The sequence below is a fragment of the Corvus kubaryi genome, unplaced genomic scaffold (genome assembly GCF_017639235.1).
Source record: "Corvus kubaryi isolate FWS band 111438036 unplaced genomic scaffold, C.kubaryi_AGA036_p1.0 37334, whole genome shotgun sequence".
NCBI lineage: Eukaryota > Metazoa > Chordata > Aves > Passeriformes > Corvidae > Corvus > Corvus kubaryi.
Genome location: NW_024581108.1, coordinates 20,360,253 through 20,372,327, shown reverse-complemented (window position 1 = coordinate 20,372,327; position 12,075 = coordinate 20,360,253). Strand labels below are relative to the sequence as shown.

Sequence of the window (12,075 nt, the reverse complement as noted above, 5' to 3'; positions counted from 1 at the left end):
TACCTAGCACATGCCAAATGAAGGGAAGGGCACGCATTACAAAGTGTGTGTGACACAGCAGTAGCAATATCTGTCACACACCTGAAAATGCCTGCAATGGCAAGGACTTCAGATTAGACCTCAAATTAAACATTCCAAAATTAAGTGTTCTATTAATAAATTAAACTAGTAGTCATTCAATGCAACCAGAAAAAGAAAAATCATAATTGTTTTCAAAATGCTAAGTTATTAAAGAAGACTCAGCAAATGACAACAGATTCTTTTTAAAATACACTATCTATATCACAGTTCCGATTTAAAAATCCCATTAAAACTCACCATAAATCCATTTAATAAGAAATACTAAATACAGCAGCAAAAATGAAATGCAACAAATATAAACAAGATACAGTCGCTGCTAATCCTTTCCCTGCACCAGAAGCTCAAGATGACCAAGAATCCTTCAGCTTTACTTTCCATAGTTTGCTGATGTTCCTACTACTCAATGTAAATGCACCCAAGAGCAGGCTGGGGCCCGGCAGGCTCTTTCTGTGTAATACAACACTTTGTACCAGCTCACTACCCATGAATGCTGACAAAAGATAAATTATTGCAATGTTGCATTGGATTGTCTTTTTTTCCAATCAACTGAACAAACAGAGGTGGATAATGCTTAAAGCAGAACAGTCTCTCTAATTATTTCACCAATATTTGCATCTTTTCCCTTGACTCTCCCCCATGCCATTTTAAAGCCATTATTTCCAATTTGTCTCCAGCCAAGTTTCCATAAGGAGACATTCACACATGCCTGAGCAGTAGTAAGGCAGTCAAAAGAGCAGTAACTTCAAAGCAGCGTTATAGGAAGTATCACAGTCAAAAGTAAGAGGGAGACAAGACAAACTACAGCAGCATTATCAACCTTTGTGCTCCAGGGAATAAAAGCAGCCCAACTGAAAAGGACACCTGCTTTATAACCATTTACAGTAGAAAATAAAATTCCATTTCCTACCCTTTTTTACTATTTCAAGGAGAAAGCAATTTATTTGTTTTCCTGACACAAACCCCAGCCTTGCCGAGCAGCCTCAGCCTGCTGCAGAGGCCGGGCCTCAGCACCTGGAGACAGGAACCAGCTCCTGCTTATGTAACTGCTCCTGAGTGCCTGGAAAAGGATCCATCCCTGCTCTGGGGAAGAACAAATAGATAGGTTTACACTGCAGTGCTGCCTTCCACGCAAGTTTTTCCAGAGGAATACAGTTGGGGAAAAAAAAAAAAGAGAAAATCCTTTCCTGAGCTTATTCATATGCTCATAGAGGTCACTTCAAAATGTGGTGGTTTATGTATCTAATGTTTTATAACACTTAGTTTCATGCAACTTCCAAGTTTAAAATACTGTCAACCACAAAAAGCTAATGCACAGTGCATTAAACATAAATTTAATATAAAATCATGTTTCTTAATTTGTGCAAGGGTTCCAAGTAATGTCATCAATGTAACAACATAGTTTTTTTTTTTTTTATTAATCCATTTAACATACTGATCTGAAGCTGTTATTTATCTTTATTCAAATACAAAATAAAGTAAACATATAGAATAAGTAGGTTTATGGGATGATTTTAATGTTTTGGTATTTGACAAGGTTTTGTCAATGATGTTTAATACATTTGAAGAATAAAATTACTTAAAGCTGACACTCTATCCCAGAGTGGATTAATCCTGTACCCTAACACTTTATGAATTTTTCTTCTTTCTAATGTAGGGTAGAAACAAGAATGAAACCCAAATAGACTCAACATTGTTTCAGATCTTTCTTAGATTTGGGCAGTAAGGGAAGAACTGACTAAGGTCCCCTAGAATCTCTAATTAAAAGCCTCCAACTGCTAAGGAACTGTCCTTTTTAAAAAGCCCACGAGGGGCTGACACTGGCGAGTGCCAGTGAGCAAAATCTAATAATAAAAGCCAGAAGTGCCACACAACCAAAATGAGACAGATCAAAAGGACAATGGGCAAGAAGGGAAACTGCTTTGCTACCATTTACCAGCCCATCAATTCCAAGTTGTACCCACTGGGGAGAGAAGCTGCTGGAAGCAACACAATTTATGCACTCAGCTGCTCTTTAGAGAAAGGACCGTCTGAACAGGCAAAAACCACTGGAGAGAAGTCAGGCAGATACTAACACCACCTTTATCAACAGGCTCTGTTTCCAACACTTCTGTGGTCATCTCTGCTCATCTGATAACTGTGTAAGACAACAGCGTTCTAAATTCTTACATACATTTTAAAGAAATATCGTAATTATAGACACCAAACAGTCACTTTTTCTCAAATCCTATGTTATGTAAAGCTGGATTACCATGCATCCCTGAAATAAATATGGATTTTTATCTCATACTCTCTTCTGCCTGAAATGATCTCTAAGTAGGTAACTTAATTCCCATTTTGTATAGACCTTTATATTCATATCACACCAAACACATTATAAAACACTGTTGTCAAGTGTAGCAAAGTTCCCGCCCACGTTTGTGATCATGATCTAACATCACTGCTGATGCTCACAGTGCATTATGTCTTAAATCATCTGTAACTAGTAACTCACTCGATACAACTCAATAATCCATGGCAACAGTGTGTACTGAAACTGCTATTTCTGAGCATGCATCTCATCTATGCTGAGGTCCATTAACATGCTTGTAACAGTGCTGAAGGGACTGAGCACTAATCAACAGGTTGAATGCAGCAACTTGCATTTAGGTTCACTGCAAAGCTTTTTTTCTTTTCCCTGATATATTGTGCCACTGATGCAATCAGGACATTTACCTGAAATTTATGTCGGACTCCAGGAAGTTTTAGTTATAATACTAAATGCCCATAATTCTGGATCTCTGTTAGCAGTCACAGGAAATAAAGACTTAACAGATAAAACCCAAAAATATTTGAAAGCCTTCATTATTATGAGTTATGAGTATTAATACAGTTATCAGAAATCCTACAGAGCTCGAGGAACGCCAGATTCTTCTGATAGAACTCGGATGCAACATTTCTCAGATAGATCAAAAGTGAGAAACCTCTGCCACTTCTGTCCACTGATAGGGTGATTGATTCTGCTCAGCCACAAATCCCTACCTCTTTACCCCTCCTTCTTAGCCTGTACCATACTCCTGTGTGTTCTTCATCTGGAGGTCTCCTTTTCCCCTCTCACATTCCTTCCCCATTCACTTCTTCCTGCATCCATTTGTTTTCTCCCTGCCCAAGCTTTCTTCTTTCTCTGACAAAAAAAATGAGAAACCCCATGTTACCCCATGTTCCAACATTACTGTTCATTACTGGTATAAACATACTTGTGAACCTTATTAACCACACAAGATTAAGAACAGTGGGAGCAAACCCAACAGCAGTGGTGGTACATCCACATTGCAAACAGAAATGGAAGTCTTTTGACAAAACGGCCATCAAAAAAGCAAAAACCCACAAGGCTAAAATAACAGCCATTTCCTAAGACACTGTCCTAACTACCAACCTGCCTCCTACCCAACCTCATCATTCTTTACCATCATTAAGCTCCTTCACAAATTCAATTAAACCCCCAGCCTTGTAGCCTGAAATGCATTTTCTGACACATATACAGAGTGGGTATTCAGCATCCAGGACCACTTCCCTCAAGCACTTCCCTTGAAGTCTCTAGTCAAGACAAGTTTTGTTAACTACATAGGAGGCACTACCGTATGTTTCCTCAAATTAGAAGGTACAATTACATTTAAAAGCCATCTGTACAGAAATGAAGCTTAAAAAAAAAAAAAAAAAAAAAAATATATATATATATATATAGCCACAAAGGGTATTATAGGAAATGAATAAGGGAACAAAACCACTACATACAAAATTATCTATTGCCCGTGAGTTTCAAGAAACAATATATAACTGGCATCATAAGAAAAGCCATATTTATTGTACAGGAGTATACAAAAAGAAAATCTATGAGTGAATTCCAGAGATGGGTTAAAATGCATTTTACAGGTGACTTGTTAAGTGAAACCAAGGTAAATACAATATAGAAGCTATTAAGCCAGTACACCAATACAATTACTTGAAAGCAGAAAAGCACACAGGTGGACTGATGGTTAAGTAACAACCTTTTAAAGTTACATTTATAAAAGAGTCAAGAAAAAACTGTGAAACACTTGAAATACGCTGGGGTTTTTGCAGCCTTCATAATTTATACAAAAACACAGTACAAAATTACTACAATCAATGCAATTTGCTGTTTCAGCTAAGAGGCTGTTTCAATATATATGCTATTTAAAGTAATCTGTTAATAATAGAACCTAAGAAGTGGGCTTTGCATGTACTCTCAAGTTCACCAAATAAGAGATCATTAAAATACTCATTTTGAAATAACCAATGCAGCATTTACAATGTACCTTTGTAACACCGTGACAGCCAACATGCTCTGCTGGACTATCAGTGTGGCTGGCAAACAGAAAGAGCAGCTGTATACTGAAGTATAAACCCCAAAAAGTAAATCAGACACCTGTGCCTTTCTCTACAAAACACAAGTCTCAGAAGCAAGCTATTTCCAAGACATAGCATGCATTTCTACAGTATCACAGGCAAATGGGCAATTCCAAAAAGACTGTGAGATAAATGAAAAAAAAAATCGCAGAGAGGGAACTTTCCTCTTACATTATCTCAGTTCACATTAAATGATCATTTATCTGCATTACAGTGCAGATAGGGAATAAGAAATTACATTGGCATGATTGGTTTGCTGTGTATTTTTTAACCATGTAACTTTTGTGTCTCCTCCAGCCTACAAAGAAGGCTCAGTATTCACAGCCTCAGTAATATGAACAAGAGGACTTTTACGTACTGGTTAAGTGTTCAGATGCTGCCACTTTTCAAGTGTTGTATCTTTAATCTAATCTCCTACAGAAATTAAGATTATGGGATCATAATGTTCATTTACTATTCTTCATGTTCATATTTAAAAAATTATATATATGTCTGTCATGAAAATGAGTATCTACACAGTAAAAACAAGTCCAAGTGACTGCCCTCCAAAGGAAAAGCAGGCTGCTCTATCTACGTTGGCAGCAACCTGCTGGGCAATCGATACCCATACAGCTCTGGAAAAAAAAAAACCAAACAGAATTACGGTGTTATGTGAGAAAGATGGGATTCATGCAGAGAGGGAAGAGAAGGAAAAGAAGAGCTACTATGGGGCAAAAAGCATTTACATCTACAGAAAAGCAAGATTCTTTCATTCCATAGGTGGTAGAACAAAATGCTTACTAATATAGTATCTCCAAGGACTTGGATACATATAACATCAGATAAGATTTACACTATAAACTCATTCAACACATCTTCCAACTCAAAACAAAACATACTTCTCTCCATCTCCAGATCATGTAAAAATTTCCCTGTTACTTACAAAATCTTTCACAAAATCTAAAGAATTATGGGTGGAAAATAAGTCGTAGCCATCAGAAATAAATCTGGAACAGATTCGTGTGTTTCAGCTCCTTTATTACTGGTTCCAGCACACTGCACTGACTCAATCCAAGAACCACTGCACTCTTTGGAGCACCAGGTTAATCAAGTCCAGTTCTCTGTCCTCAGCATTCCATGGCGTTGGGCAGCATGCTCCTTGGATCTGTGATGCACTAAAAAGACAGGTCAGCACTACCCCTACTCAGCAGCTGATGGGAGCGACACACAAGATAAACTTTTCTTTCATATCACCTTTATTTAAGAAGTCACCAGCACAGTTATCCACCACTCTTCTGCAATAAACCACAGCAGCCCACTTGCCTTTGCTTCTCTACAACACCTGCAGAAAAACCAAATGTGCACCTCTTCACTCACTGCACTTACCAATCTGGCAGAGAAACAAGATTCATTTCGTTTTGTTTAAATTGATATGCAAAGCTCAGAGCTGCAAAACTTGAAGTGGGAATATAAATTTAATTCTCCAGACACCTTCAGAAGATGACTGGGGCAGGGTTTACCTTCAGCCCCACACTCATCACCAAAGTGCACCTCAGAGACACTGCATGTGTGGCACACCCAAGATCAGAATGAGGTCTGAGCATCACACAGACCAGAGGAATCTACATCACCGGAAACTGGGGCCCATATTTTACTATTAATGACACCAGTCTTCAGCCTTCCTCTTAAAATCCAACAATTCAAAAAAACAAGAGAGGGAGAAAGAAAAAATCAAAGTTGTTGAAGAAGAAAAGGAAACAGATAAGAGAACAGTTTCATTGACTGGGTTAAAAGAAATGTAAGAGAAGTACAGTAAATAATAACTGAGAAACAAAAAACTCACAAATCTGAAAACATCTACAGTTTTTGTCATGTTGTATCTTACAAACTTCCAATTATCTGACTGGCCAACTGATCAAGCAATAAATTTTATGCATACTCATACAATTTGCCAATACTTCTTGAATTTATAGTAGCTACATATACTATAAAATCATAGTTTTAAATGGCTTGGCCCTTATTTTAGTGTTCCTAAATCAATCTTCTAGTTCACACTTGGAGTGCGAACAGGTAAGACAACATGTACACTGAGTTCAAAGCAGAGTTTTGACACAACAAAACTGCGCCTGGAAACAGAAAAGCTCCTCTAATAGTCAGTGTCATTCACAGATAAAGAACGTATTATGCAATTTAGAAAGCTCTTTGATCTTCTTCTTACACTGAACATTTACCAGCTCCTTTTAAGTGCATCACACTACTTTTTTGGGAAAAAGTGTGTATGTTCTTCCATCAATAATCTGCTAATGTATTTCACCCATATTACTTCCCCAAATAAAATTTTTAACTTGGAATGAAATAGAAATGTTGTACCCAAAGCACATGTATAAAGTTTGAGTTTTATTATTTATAAAAAGAACAGTATCTCATAGAAGTAAATAAAAACTTTCCAATTACAATATTTTTTGAAACTGCAAGAATCCAGAAGGCTGTTAAGTACTACTAGAGCAGCTATAGCTCTTCTGTAATTGATAGAGCACACATGAATCTCTGACCCAAGTATGGCCTAATTTCAATTTATCACCTGATAGGAAATGACCTCTGGATTCTTTTTATACTGGGAAGAGGGAACAACAAGTTCCTCCCAGCTACCATTTTATTAACAACAACAAAAAAAAACCTCTTCTGCAAAATTGCAGTACAAGTAGTCAATAAGCAAAATTCACACTGAAACACTACCAGTCAGCATGGTAATAATTTGGTATATAGCATTTCTTTTCTCGCACTTAACTGGACAAGGGATCTTCTCAGCACAAGCAAAAAGAAGCTCAAAACACTTGAAGTATCTTTGATCATGCCTAATTCCTCTGTCACTAATGAAGAATAGCTGGGAAACAGCCCTGAAATAGTTACCAAACTGAATTCTACAACATTTTTGCACATAGAAAATGGCAGAGGAAAAAACACTTCCAGCTTTGTCTACGTTAGGCTTTAGTGCTTTTTTGTAACTACTGCAAACATCAGTTCAGCTTGAGTCAGGCTGAAAAACAGGAACACACCAGCAAAGGTACATTTACTGCATTACTTTACATCTGAAGCCATCCCCTACACCAGGGTTCAGCAGTGCTGTCTAAAGCAGCAGCTGATGCCTCAAACCTCCATTGGAAAGCTTTCCACCTTTGTTACTATGTTGGAACCAAACTGCAACAGAAATCCAACGTTTTAAAAAGTTGTTAACTGGCAACACCATTTCCAAATGTAAAGCCCTACTGAACTCCCCCGTGCAATCAAGCTCTTAAAAACAAGTTCATCAAGCTTCCTGTGGATATTAAAAGGAAGGGGAAGAAGTATAGGAAACAAGCAGCATGCAATAAAATTCTTGAAAGACAAACCTAGAAAATCCTAGCAGAGCTTACTGGAATGCTTCTGGACCTTCAGGGTATTCTCTTAGACGCCTGATACTACAGTGACCCCACTGACTCATAGATAGGTTTGTAACTTCAGCTGCCATCAAAATATCAGAGATGTAATATCAACAATATTAATACATATAGCAAGACAAAGATAGTTATATTTCTATATACAACACAAAATAAAACACAATACAAACAAAATGTAGAGGGATATAGCTATTAGCATTATCTGCAAATAATTCCATATGAAAGTTGATCATTTCTGCTCGAGAAACACAGAGACAAAAAAACAATGCAAGTGGAATCCAGCACTGAAGTCCATGTTTTTCTTTGCTCAACGTACACTGGGGACAAAACACATGAAAATTTCGATGTATCAACACCAAAACTTCAAAACATAACATATGGTCACACTGCCACATATTGACATTTCCAAATTATCAAATTTCACATGAAAACAAAACAATGTTAAAGTTTTCTAAAGCTCTGGTTTCCCTGGCCTTCATAACTAACACAACTCTTGCCTGAGTTTATCCTCAGACTGAAGATACCACACAAGCTATTCAGAGAGCTCCACACTTCCTAAAACACAGAGGATCTACAGGTTGTGACTCCACACCTGTTTTTCACATAGTTTATCACCTTCCTTTTTTTTACCATTTTTCTTACTGTAACAGAACTATGCCTGTGCAAATCTCAGCTGACTGGACTTGCTTCTTTACGTCCCCTCCCCCTTGAGCAGATCTGGATGAAAGAAGAGGGAGGGAACAATTTACCCTCTGTTGACACCCTGAAGTTCCTGGCCATGCACTGCTTGCCTTCAACCTATGTTTTTAAATTAATTAGATTTCCCTAGCAACTTCAAAATAGTTTAAGTGACACTTCATGGATTTCCTCTGCCATTCATGTTAAGCTTATTTGATGCTGATGTACTACTTGGAGGGCTGTTATTTCTGAAAAATAAGTACCAATATTAGCCACCTCTGCTTATCTTTTGCAGCAATACAAGAGTAATGTAATTACTGATGGAATAATCCAGTAATAAACCAGACTGGAATTATTCAGAGAAAGAATACATATAAGCTCACCTTAAAAGTATTTTTCCTATTCTACCTGTCTGTTATGGCAATCTGAATAGCAGTTTAAGTGAAACTCAGCCAAACAAATAGTAAGTAGGAAAGTATTTTACTTGTATGTAAAAATAAAATTATTTCTAGAGATAAGACAAATAATAATTCTTTACATATAAATTATATTTGTGTGCATTATGATAAAGGTCATTTACTTTTATCACACTGATTTTTCAGTGTGCTATTTTTTTGATGACTATATGGCACGTTTTGCTCTAGTCATTAGTCAAAAAAATTGTATCAATATGTATCCTGAATCTATTTTTCCTGAATTCCAATTCAAGTAGAAACTACTATGTCAATGAAGCATCCTTGATACATATTTTATAACTTCCCACCCATTTTCATTAACTGATAGAATTTTCCCAGTATTGCAAGATATAGCCAACGCTTCAAGCCAACACAAAAGTAAAAGCTGTCTCTATCACCTAAAACTCAACACTTTCAGTTACTTTCAGCCATTTACTTTTGACTTTCTATTGCTTATCAATACAAAAAGCTTTGTCCATTTGCAGTATCACTGTGCCTTTCTCAGTGCTTTACAGAAACAACAGGAGGGATAACCAAGCATACTAGCTCACATTTCTGTCCATTTAAAAGTCCAAGTCTCATAAGGAATCACAAATAGAACTATAAACAGGCCACCTTTCAATTTCTTTAATCTCAATCACATTACAGAAATAAACATTAGCCTTTATATAACAGTTTCAAAGAAGCCTATGAATATACTGGTGTCTTTACAACAGTGTTCTGGAAAAGACCACAGATTCATCAGCACACAGACTAACTGTGCACTGAAACTATTATCCCTCAACTGATTTTCAGTCAAGAAAACCAGTTTTATTTGAAAGATTCTCAGTGCATCAAAAAGATTTTTCTGATCAACAAAACATGAACACACAACTTCTTCCCAAAACCTCTTTTTGTCCAACTTGTATTCAAAATCAAAACACCACTCTAATCCTTTAGCAAAATAATTTCCAGGTAATTTTCTATAGATAGCCTGTAAACCAAAAAACTAGCAAGCTGTTTTCTGCCAAAGCTGGCACAGCAAGTGGACAGACTACAACAGACATGAAAAGCTTATCATTCTTTGGCCACAAGTTTTAATACTACATCTTTGTTCAGTCTCTACCTTTGTTCCCTGAGACAATCACAGCCAGACTTTATGCCAAGCTAAAAAAACTGTATTTCATCTCAGCCTTAGCCCCAGGCCTCAGATCCTGAAATGAGTGTGTGTTTGAAAGTATTTAATCCCCAGCCTCGTAACTGACTCAAAGTTAACACACAAAAATAACACCCAATATCAGGAGTCAGCACGGCAGTTTTGGGGTGGGTTTCTTCCTTTCTCACACACTAAAGGAGGCACCATAAAGCAATGCAAATAAATCACGTGTGTCAGACCATGGTAACTTGTTCAGGGTTAATCAGGGCTTCAATTAGAGAACGAGGCTTGTTTGAAATTTTAGACCCTTCTTCAGCTTTCATTTCAGATTTCCCAAACCTCTGAAGAGATTTTAAAATTTGTCTCTCTTGGGTCAAGGAGACTGTTCTTCTAATTTTGCATCACATGCCGCAACTTTATAAAAAGAAGCACACTGATGGTTCAGGCAGTAACAAATTATTTGAATGCCTCAACCACTGAAGGTGTATCTAAAATCTGGAGTCGTTCCATGCAATCAAAAATTACTTGCTAATAAAAGTTAATTACAATGGTTTAAAACCTTGCCTGGTCAGTTAAATGCTGCCCAAAGAAAATAAAAGCTTTTATTCAAGGAGTGCATATTTTTTATTATTACTATTTTACTTGTTTGTTCACAGCTCCTTCCGGTTTTGGGTTCAGTCTGGACCCAAAAATTGAGGGCAGTGTTATTCAGAAATTCTAATCTGAGACAACCACACTTACTAAAATGACTGACAGAATTCAGTTAACTTTTAATATCGGAACTAAATGAAAATATGTGTAAAAATGACACCCTCTGAAAAAACCTCTGTCATAAAATAATAAGGACTATCTTGTCTATAAATAAACAAGGTCCTTAACACGAAAACATATAGTCTATCAATTTCCATCTGCTACTTGTTTCTCTGTCTGGTTAAGAAGATAAAAACAATTCTTGAGCCACCCTCTGCCACAGGCACCTTTTTAGCCATAACATTTATGAGCAAGAAAGTAGCCCACCTCTGCAAAAAGTCTGACATGCCAAGAGTGCCAGTTATTCTTAGAGTGAGACATGACCACAATTTCACGTAATTAGAGATGTTATAAAACGCATCCCGCCCGCTCTCCCCATCCCCCTCCGCCACTACCACCATTGCAGGAGTGACTTGTTACACATCACGATGAGCAAGTAACATTCCCTGCCCGGGGAGAGAGCGGAGATCAGGCCATAAAAAGGGCACGAGATGAAAAGAGGGATCCTCCCCTGCCCGGGCCGGCAGCCGCGGCTGCCCGGGCACAGCCTCGCCCTGCCCCGCGCCGGCACACGGGGCGTCCTGGGGGGAGCAGGAGCTCTTTCCCCATCTCCGGGATCGCCGGCACGGGGAGAAAGGTGCCCCGGGCGAGCGGGTCACCCAGTCCGGATGCCCGGGGACTGCGGGGGAACGGCGGGGAGGGGGCTCGGAGGACCACGGCGGCCGCTGGGGAGGGTTGGGGGGCGACCGCTGCCTTCCCCTCGGAGGCGTGCGGAGGACAAGGGCGGCGGGGCGAGGGGGCGCCCGGAGCCCGCAGGCCCAGGGCGCTGTCGGCGATACGGAGGCTCCACCGAGGCGCCGGAGCCCTCCCCGCCCGCCCGCCCGCGGGGCCTCGCTGCGGGCGGCAGGGGCCTGGGGAGCGGGGTACCCCGGCCTCCCGGGCCCGGGGGCGGCGCGCCGGACGCCGCTCACTCACCTCGGGAGGCAGCAGGCACCGCCGGGTCTGCATGGCGAGGGGGATCCCCCGGGTCCGCCCCGGGAGCGCTGGGGGCCGGCGCGCCCTCGCCGCCGCCAGCCGGACTCGCTCGCTGCCTCCGCGGCCAAGGCCGCCGCAGCGCCCGGCAGCAGCGCCCCCTGCCTGGCCCCGGCGGCAGCGC

The 12,075-nt window shown here is 39.6% G+C and overlaps 1 protein-coding gene across 4 annotated transcripts in view; it reads right to left on the bottom strand.

Annotated features, from left to right (window-relative positions):
- ZFYVE9 (zinc finger FYVE-type containing 9) overlaps positions 1-12,075 on the bottom strand; it is a 56,537-nt gene that overhangs the window by 42,869 nt on the left and 1,593 nt on the right. The window contains exons 1-2 of one of the 4 annotated variants that reach the window (XM_042030695.1): positions 11,895-12,025; positions 3,100-3,241 (exon numbers count right to left, since the gene is read on the bottom strand). The exons of 2 other annotated variants lie outside the window; for them this stretch is intronic. The gene's annotated coding sequence lies outside the window, so the exon portion shown is untranslated. Of the gene's footprint in view, positions 1-3,099; positions 3,242-11,894; positions 12,026-12,075 lie in introns of those variants that run through there. One more of the 4 variants, XM_042030692.1, reaches the window with a different exon arrangement.